At 41.7% G+C, this 8052-nt stretch overlaps 1 pseudogene; it reads left to right on the plus strand.

The window, feature by feature from the left end:
- The first annotated feature begins 468 nt into the window (after positions 1-468).
- LOC101989125 lies at positions 469-2411 on the plus strand (annotated as a pseudogene).
- The last annotated feature ends 5641 nt before the right edge of the window (positions 2412-8052 follow it).

Below are 8052 nucleotides of genomic sequence, written 5' to 3' on the forward strand. Positions count from 1 at the left end.
CTCTATGGATAATTCCTCCCACTTTAGGTAGGTGAAAACAAAGGAAAATAGTTAACAAGAATACAAGAGTTACAAAAGGTGACATGGGTAGTCATGTGTGACATCCTACCCTAGTCTATGTTAATAGCCTTAAATATTTAACCAACACTTCAATCATCCTTTAAGCTTCTAAAATTTAAATTAGCTATCCCTCACAGACAGCCAGAGACATTTCTGTTGATACTGAACTCTGCAAGGTGAATGGGTTTTTTGCTTACTCGTGTTTTAAAGAGTGTCAGGTTATCTAGCATGAAGCCTCAGCGTGCCACACGGTTCCCTGCACTTATTACAGTCCTGCCTGAAGTTAGCCAGAATGATCACCAGCTGTTGGGCTTGTAGTATAAGAATTATAATAAAGACCTACGGTCCCAGCGGTGGCTGCAGGAGGAAACCCGGTGGCTGCGGAGGAGGGGAGGGGAGAGGCCGAGGGTGCTCGCGAAGACGCTCCCCGGCTCTGCAGGGAAAGGCTCCTAGAAGGTGAGCACGGATGGTATGCAAAGTTGTGAACCCAGTGGCTACAGCGCGGATGACCCTCTCAGCCGCGGCCTGAGGAGAAGGGGACAGCCTCGTGTGGTGGTGATCGGAGCTGGCCTGGCCGCAGCTAGAGCACTTCTCGAGCAGGGCTTCACCGATGTCACTGTGCTTGAGGCTTCCAGACACATTGGGGGCCGCGTTCAGAGCGTGAGACTTGGACACGCCACCCTTGAACTGGGAGCCACCTGGATCCATGGGTCCCATGGGAATCCTATCTACCATCTAGCAGAAGCTAATGGCCTTTTGGAAGAGACAACAGATGGGGAGCGCAGCGTGGGCCGCATCAGCCTCTACTCCAAGAATGGCGTGGCTTGCTACCTTACCAACCATGGCCGCCGGATCCCCAAGGACGTAGTTGAGGAATTCAGCGATTTATACAATGAGGTCTATAACTTGACCCAGGGGTTCTTCCGGCATGGTAAACCAGTCAATGCTGAGAGTCAGAACAGCGTCGGGGTGTTCACCCGGGAGAAGGTGCGCAATCGCATCAGAGATAACCCTGACGACACAGAGGCTACCAAGCGACTGAAGCTCGCCATGATCCAGCAGTACCTGAAGGTGGAAAGCTGTGAGAGCAGTTCGCACAGCATAGATGAGGTGTCCCTGAGCGCCTTCGGAGAATGGACGGAGATCCCTGGCGCCCATCACATCATCCCCTCGGGCTTCATGCGAGTTGTGGAGCTGCTGGCTGAGGGAATCCCCCCACATGTCATCCAGCTGGGGAAACCTGTCCGCTGCATCCACTGGGACCAGGCTTCAGCTCGCCCCCGGGGTCCTGAGATCCAGCCCTGTGGTGAGGGTGACCACAATCACGACACTGGGGAGGGTGGCCAGAGTGGAGAGAGTCCCCAGAAGGGGAGGTGGGACGAGGATGAGCAGTGGCCGGTGGTCATGGAGTGCGAGGATTGTGAGATGATCCCAGCGGACCACGTGATTGTGACGGTTTCACTGGGCGTGCTCAAGCGGCAGTACACCAGTTTCTTTAGGCCGTGTCTGCCCACGGAAAAGGTGGCTGCCCTCCACCGCCTGGGCATCGGTACCACCGACAAGATCTTCCTTGAATTCGAGGAGCCCTTCTGGGGCCCGGAGTGCAACAGCCTGCAGTTTGTGTGGGAGGATGAGGCGGAAAGCTGTACCCTCACCTACCCACCTGAGCTGTGGTACCGCAAGATCTGTGGCTTCGATGTCCTGTACCCACCAGAGCGCTACGGCCACGTGCTGAGTGGCTGGATCTGTGGGGAGGAGGCTCTCGTCATGGAGAAGTGCGATGATGAGGCCGTGGCTGAGATCTGCACAGAAATGTTGCGACAGTTCACAGGGAACCCCAATATACCAAAACCTCGACGAATCCTGCGCTCATCCTGGGGCAGCAACCCATACTTCCGAGGTTCCTATTCATACACACAGGTGGGCTCCCGTGGGGCAGATGTGGAGAAGTTGGCCAAGCCCCTACCCTACACAGAGAGCTCCAAGACAGAGCCCATGCAGGTGCTGTTCTCCGGTGAGGCCACGCACCGCAAGTACTACTCCACCACCCATGGTGCTCTGCTCTCTGACCAGCGTGAGGCAGCTCGTCTCATCGAGATGTACCCAGACCTCTTCCAGCAGGGGCCCTGAGGGTGTCCTCACTGCCAAATGTGTTCCTTAAAGAACCACTAACTCGTGACCGCTAGTCCTTTCCCTTGCTCATGTACTAGTAATTGCCTAATTGTCTCTAGAATGAAATTTTATCTTTTGTAGAGGACAGTGGGCTGGCTTCAGACCTGGTCCTTAGCTTTTCTTTTTCTCCAGGCTGGGTAATAACCAGGTGGATTTGGCTTCCTGCTCCTCCCTTTCCCTGCCCCCCTTCCATGTTATTGCAAGTGCCTTCAATACTTTGCATTTTGGGATAATAAAAGAAGTGACCCTTCCTGTGTTCCCCCCCCCCCAAAAAAAAGAATTATAATAAATATCAAAAACAAAGCTTGAAGTCATTAGATTATAGACCTTTACGGAAAATATCTGAACCTGTAAAACAAAAAGAAGCTTGATTTTGAAGGAATCATCAGAGAGGAACATTGTATACTGAGACACACTATTTAGGTACTGTCAGCAATATTGCAGACAACACCTCTGTGTTTCTACAATCTACATATGGCATGTTCTCAAGACAAAACTATCTTTTGCTTGGAGGCTTGCATGATAGTTTAGCAAGTAAAAGTGCCTATTGCCAAGTCTGCCGACTTGAGTTGTCCTTTGACTTCTGTACCCATGATGTGGCATGTGAATACCCACACCCAACAAATAAATAAATCCATCTGTCAGAACCATTACACACCAAAATCAGTACATATCTTATCAAGTGCAATGAAATCTTATTGTTTTGAATGTTTAATACAAAGCATTGTAATCTGAGGACTTCTTTGCGGTGGCCACCCGAGGCTATTGCCAACAGCTCAGGTATTGAGTATAAGGCAGCCCTTTGCAGCCACTTGGAGAGTAACCTTTTAAAGTCCTGGGTTTTAATTTGTGTTATTTCTATTTGAATGAATAAAGCCTTGGCAAGATTTTGAAAGCTGTGAAAAGATGGTCACTACTTCAGTTTGCAAGTCAGGTTTACTGAAGTTGGAAATGCACAATCAAAATTTTCTTAGCAAGAAAATATTAACATCTTAAACATATGAAAATTTGTAAGTGCATATAAATGCATGTTGTTTTTTATAGAAAAAAAGGTAGAAAAGAGAGACGTAGTGATATTTCATTTGTATTTTAATAAATAAATAAGTTTCCTAAAGATTAGAGAGTCAAACATCCCCACTGGTCAGCCTTATAGACAAGGCAATGGTGACACACACCTTTAATCCCAGTAGCCACACTAGTTTGCCATAGAAACCAGGCAGTAGCGGTACATGCCTTTAATCCCAACCCTAGAGAGGAATATAAAATGGGAGGAGACAGCTCTCAGACACAGTCACATTCTGAGTTCCTGGAGGCAGGATCACCATTTCAGACTGAGTTAGAGGTAAGAGCCAGTGACTGGCTGTTTTGCTTCTCTCACTTTCAGGGTGGACCCCAATATCTGTCTTTGGATTTTATTAATTGTGCTACAGAGAAAGAGATTAATGATGTGAATCAGGGGATACAATGTGAATGAAATGGTCCTTCTAGGTATATGTCCCAAGTAGAAAAATTAAAATGTCATTCACAAGATTGAGGGAGTCAAAGCTTCTTCATTCTAAATAACAATGTTAGTGCAGGTGGTAGTATTTCTTCTCATTCCTAGTAAACTGCACAATTTCTTGTCTTTCATTTTAGGTCATTACAGATTTTGAGCAATGTTTTAGAATACCCAAACTTAGCTAAGTGTAGTTATGTAAGTAGAGATGGATATACGATTTCCCCAAAGATTGTTGGGGTGCTATTATCACTGTTGTTAAATAATCTTTAATCTTTCAATTTAATTTAAAATTATTTTCTAAGATTCAGCTGTACCTGGTAGCTAAGAAATTAAACTGTACCTTCCAAACACATGTAGTAATGTGACTTCTTGATTTATAAAGTTGTGCGTGCTGATGGCTTAATACAAGAGTTGAAGGCTCTTACATTGCTAGAGCAACTGTGAGTTCATTGAAGGTGGTCCATTCTGCTGTGGTAATCTTTCATCTTGTTCATAGTCATTGCACTTATGGTTGGACTTAGAACAGTTCCCCTTTTCCATGGTTTCATATTGGGTGCTTTTAATTACTTAACTGTGATTCAAATAAAATAGATGAAAAATTCTGGATGTATTTCATAATTTTAAGTTTTATGCTATACTGAGGAATGTGACGGTGTTGAATGCCATCTTGCTCCACCTCTTTGAACCATCAAAAGCATCACTTTGCCCAGTCTCTTCATGCTGTGCTCTATTCACCCAAGTGTCACTCAAGCTTTCAGTTCTTAGAGCGACTGTCATGGTATGGCAGGGCTTGTGTTCCCGAGAAGCGCTTCTCTTACTTTATATGGTTCCAGACTGGAAGGATGCTGCTGCTGGCAATATGTGTATGCTCAAGAGAAGTCACAAAGTGTGTTCTGTGGATGAGAACATGAAATGTTTTGATTTGATAAGGAAAGGAATGAGGTCATGTTGACTCATCTGGCCTGGAAAGGTGGCTCAGTGGCTAATAGCATATACTGCTCTTGCAAGGACCCAAAATTAGTTCCTAGAACCCATGCCAGGTGGTTCACAGATGCACAGAACACAGCTCCAGGGGATCCAATGCCTTCCTCTGGTCTCCCTCCCTCTCTTCCTCTCTCTAGCTCTCATACAGTCTCTCGCTCTCTGTCCTCCCTCCCCCTCTCTCTTCTCTCTCTCTCACACACACACCAAAATATATTTAAAAGAATGACTTTTTTATATCTGAAATTATGAGAAAGAGTGCTAGTTTTGCTCTCATAGCTCATACTAATAAAATGTTGACCATGATGCTCAGTTAAGATGAAGAAGCAATTAAATTTATGTACATTTATATAAGAAAAAACACCACTTCACGTGGTGTAATGGTTAACACTCTAGACTCTGAATCCAGCAATCAGAGTTCGTATCTCAGTGGAACCTGTTTATTGAGGACCTGGTCCTCGTCATTATCAACTCAGATCATGAAACCCATTATAAACCAGCTGCCCATGCATGCTTTGCATTTCTGGGGGGGGGGATGTTTCATTTCTTTTCATATAGAAAAAATGATATATATGCATATTTATGTAGGCTTTGATAGTATTTTATGGTTCTTGAGATGTGTTATAATTAGCGAGATTACTGGATTTCTTTATTTTTTACATTGAAGAATTTGTTTAGTAAAATCATAATGAGAATTATTCTTCCTGTCATTGCTTGACCATTAAATAATGGTTTCAATAAAACTATAGAATCATGCGTATGCATGATAAGGATGCCTCTAATTGTTTTTTTTTTTTTTTGGCAGACTAGTCAGTCCTTAGCCATCGTGTATAGCACATGGCTTCTTTAACAAGAAGGAAACACGAGGTAAACCCTAGAGCAGTGTTTTGTCACCAGTGCCCAGGCAGTGATCTTTAAAATGTTTAAATCTCATCCCAGAACCATGCTACATAATGGTTATTATTGAAAAAAAATTGGAAATACTAACTTATATAATCTTATATAATCATATTTAAAAGATTTATTTCCCAATAATAATTGAACAGTTTTTCTCTTTTGCTGTAGTTGGGTTGCCAGTATCTTCCAGCAGATTCCAAAGTTCACAGCATGGTTTCGCAGAAATGCTTGCTTCCCTCTAGGGATGTCTCAATGCATATTCTAATGCACTGAGACTCTTTAAGCTGAAAGTAGAATCCAGAAGACTTTATTAGTTTTCTTAGTGTGTCTGCTAGGTCACCTGTGAATAGAAAACTGGTATTTTCCCAAAGTGGGAGATAAGAATCATTTATTCAAGAGGTGGCTCATGGCTAAGCACAAATACACTGCTCTGCTTCTGTCAAGAGGTTTTCAGCTTTCCCAGCTCAGCTGCTGCATCTGACGAAGATTTGTGCAGAATGAACTTAAGCAAAATGCTTGGGAGAAAATAGCCTTAAGTGCTTTTATTCTTATTTGAGGAATTCTACCGATTAAAATAATATATAATAAAAGAAAATTTTCTATCTCTACTTTGGAAAATCAATATTAAAAAATCTTCAGATTTCTCATGGACATTTAAAAATTTTTGAGCCTGTTCCATTGCTACATGGTGATCTATTATTCCTAAGGAATTACATGTTTCACTCTCTAAAAGGGAATAAAAGCAAGAATTAAATAATCTTTTACATATAAAATGAATATTTATGAAAAAAGTGGCTACATTTGAAAAATTGCATGTATTTTTATGTCCCTATTTACTTGTTGCTATGGCAACCAACACACTACTTAGTATTTATGTTGTCTAAGATTCAGAACACCTTTTCAGTGAAATAAATATGCCAGAACCGTGTGCTGTATTTATTTTGTGTTTAGAAAACTATTTATTCTAATCCATATTTTTTTAGAAAAATATAGCAATAAATAATGTAAACTTCAGCCTTGTTTAAATAGTACCTTTTCTTGCAGTATGGTTTTGAAATCAAAATATTACATTTATTCTTTTCCTTGTTATCAAAATCAGTATACTTAAGAAAAATAACAAAATTTAAAACTCATGAGTCAACCTTGAAATATTATCCTTTGATCTTCTCTATTTTTATGACATATTTTGATTCATGAAAAATTTCTAAAGTTAGAAACCCAGAGCACGTAGATGGAATACTTAATGCTGCTTCTTAAACAAGGAAATGTAAGTGGCTTATATTTCCCATTAAAGAATGCTTTAGCCCCTATGAGCAAACAATTTCTACTTTTTAACTGAAAATGGAAGGCATGGATGCCAGTTTTCTTTTTTTAACTATTTAAATTATTCTGTCATTTGTGATACATATGTATCATTTTTAATGCTAAACATCAGAATGGAAGTTATAGAGCATAAAAGAGATATGTTTCCTGTCACACATTTCCTGTGAAGAAAAGCTGCAGTGTGGCGTTGGGGTTCCATAGAGCAGGGAGCAGATTGTCTCTTGGAGTTGTAAACAGGGTGGGGCTACAGCTTCACAGTTGATGTTGACAGTATCTCTGTGGGAAATGTAATTATCAAATGAATTAGAACACGTCTTAGTATTAAGATTATTAACTGTAATTTTAATTGCCTTTTCCAAGATAATTGGATATGTTCTCATAGGTATATGGGAAAGAGGACATTAGGCTAATTAGCTATTTTGAACTTTGCTATCTTTAAAATACTTAGAAGTTTGACAAAAACACGTATATACATATATATGGAATTTCTTAATTAAATGGTTTTCCAAATAGAATTACAATAACCCACAATTCACAAGCTCGCACTGATTATCCCTTGGTATTCTTTTGAGTATTGATACCCTTTTAAAACTTAAATAATAGTCATTTGAAACATTAAATTTCTATTGTTAAGTTTAGAGTAACTTGTTTGCAGCCAGCACAGCCAGCACAGGACCCGGGGCTTGTGTCTGGGTGACATTCAGCAGACCTTTGCAGACATGCGCACTCCAGAGCAAGGTTTAGAGTGATGTGTTATGAAAAATTATCCTAACACATATTGTTGATAAAATAGCATTTTTTTTCCAAAATTGAAGAGTTTAAGTCAAAATACTCTGCCTGACTAAAGGGTACTGATCCTCAGGCTTTCAGATATTCCTGGAATTTCAGAGTCTCTTCCATTTTTCATCATCCGACTTGGAGGTGTGCAGCAGCTTGGAGGTTTTTTCCACACTTTGGTGGAACCTGCCAGGGCTCGCAGAGAGCTGTTGAGTGGTGTGGTCAGAAGCATGTGCAGGGCCCCGGGGCACTATTCTAATAGGAAGCATGCGAAGGCATAGCTGAAGATTCGCATATAGGCTGTGTGCTCAATGTGGCCACACCTTTGTTTAAATCAAAAGACT

This window comes from Microtus ochrogaster (assembly GCF_000317375.1).
Source record: "Microtus ochrogaster isolate Prairie Vole_2 chromosome 14 unlocalized genomic scaffold, MicOch1.0 chr14_random_1, whole genome shotgun sequence".
NCBI classification, from domain to species: domain Eukaryota; kingdom Metazoa; phylum Chordata; class Mammalia; order Rodentia; family Cricetidae; genus Microtus; species Microtus ochrogaster.